This window comes from Rosa rugosa, chromosome 5 (assembly GCF_958449725.1).
Source record: "Rosa rugosa chromosome 5, drRosRugo1.1, whole genome shotgun sequence".
NCBI classification, from domain to species: Eukaryota; Viridiplantae; Streptophyta; class Magnoliopsida; order Rosales; family Rosaceae; genus Rosa; species Rosa rugosa.
Window position 1 is genome coordinate 30,328,695 of NC_084824.1, and position 1,842 is coordinate 30,330,536.

At 37.8% G+C, this 1,842-nt stretch overlaps 1 long non-coding RNA gene across 1 annotated transcript in view; it reads right to left on the reverse strand.

The window, feature by feature from the left end:
• Positions 1-1,153, reverse strand: part of LOC133712544 (uncharacterized) — a 1,664-nt gene extending 511 nt beyond the window's left edge. Inside the window, exons 1-2 of the long non-coding RNA XR_009847467.1 lie at positions 544-1,153; positions 1-311 (exon numbers count right to left, since the gene is read on the reverse strand). The exon at positions 1-311 is cut by the window's left edge and continues 157 nt beyond it. This is a non-coding gene — a long non-coding RNA (uncharacterized LOC133712544). The remainder of the gene's footprint in view (positions 312-543) is intronic.
• Positions 1,154-1,842: the final 689 nt, after the last annotated feature.

Genomic DNA, 1,842 nt, shown 5'->3' on the forward strand with positions numbered 1-1,842 from the left:
GCTCAACAAATTGGGGATTTCTAATACTACCCACAACTTTAAAATCCTCAAGTTCCTTACTTTTCTGAGATCCCAACACCAATTCTCCATATTTAGGCTTGTGCCCTCCTAATACTCCTGGAATTACTGCTACTACTCACATCTGGAGTCACTGATTTTGCTCTGGAGGGTCTTTGAGTTGGAGTTTGGGACTCCTTTGCTTTAGAGGAAACTCTGAGCCGAGACATGTTAGTGGAATTCTTGCTCTGAATCTTTATTGAAGCTCCTTGCTTTGTGCTCATGACTTAAAGATGGTGTCTTTTTCAATAAACCTGCAACAAAGATTTAATAAGGAGAGCTTCTGTTAGATTCTGTCGAAGCCAAGCTACTTATTATGGGGTTTGTGGTTTACTAATAAAGCCTTCATCTTTTTCATCAATGGCCCTCAAGAACCATGGTTGGTGTTTGGTTACATTGGTTGACAAAAATTTGAAGAAATCAGACTCAAATCCAAATGCCCATATTGGGGGGAAAAAAAGCTGGAGCAGGCTATGGAGGATTTACCTAGAGTTGACGAAGAAGAGGATCGATTAAAGGAGGAGGAGGAAGATGACAACCATATATAACCATAGTCATAAAAATGTTGAGGGCAATCAAAATCAGTGAGTACAATAGACGTTGATTTCTCCTTGTTTCATCTCTGTCTTCTCTCTGTGGGTAGTATCCAGGTTGTATAGATCCAACCACAACCACGAAGCCGATGGTGTCATCCTCGTTTCCCTTCCCCTACACCTTCTTCCCCAGACGATCGTTCAGCACCACCTCGATCATCTTCAATTCTTTTTCGAAATTCCTTTTTGAGGGCCAGGTTATGAGGAGCATATCGAGGCTTTTTGATTAGCGGCGGGTATTTTAGAATTGGGAATGGCGGAGAACGGAGGTGGAGACGGCTTTGGGATTTTGGGTCGTTTCAGAGAGGAGAAGAGATTGAAGATGATCTTCTTCTTTTTTGAAACGGATCAAAGTACTGTACCCCAATTTTTTTTTTTTTTACTTTTTATTGTGAAAATGTCTATTTTGCCCTTCTTGTGGGTCATGTTGTCGGTGCCAACTCAGCTTATGACATCATGTTTGAAGTCAAATTTGAAATTTAGACTCGGCTGATGGAAATTGGAAGTGCAGGGACAATCATAATTAAAAAAAAAATTCATGAATCAAACTTATGTTTGCCCCAAAGTTGGAGAGGGCAAACTGAATTTAGTTCTTTTTTTTATATTGTCAGCAGTTGTTTGAATATCAAATTGTGCAAATAAAATATCAGCAACTACATTATTAGCTACACCCCTTTCCAGCCATTATCTTCTTTATGGCTCAAACTGCGTTCCTCGCAAAGTATGTCAGCCAAAACACGCTCCATATCTAAATTCCACTACAAATTGTTCTTGCCTTCGGTCTTTCCTTTGGTTTTTCCTTCATTCTTTCTATTTGGTTTTCGGTTTTTGACCTCATTTCCTCCAGGTCTACTCATTTGTTTAAACACAATTAGTCACCATGAACGAAAATGTTTAGATTTGAATATATCAATACAACAATCACCATAAGAAATAATAGGAAACAAGATAAATCATACACACCATAAAGAATGCACGAAATAAACAACCATACTACAATTTAACTTCAGCAGAGTTTCATTACAAATAGTAAACCGCACTAAGAGAAAAAAAAAAAAAAAAAAAAAAGGAATAAAGTTTTTTTTTTATTGTTGGTAGTCATGGATTTGCAGCATGTCGCACTTGATAATCCTGGAACATCTTCAATGCAAATGTATCGCGAAAATTTTTCAAATGCTAAGTAGCTTGAACA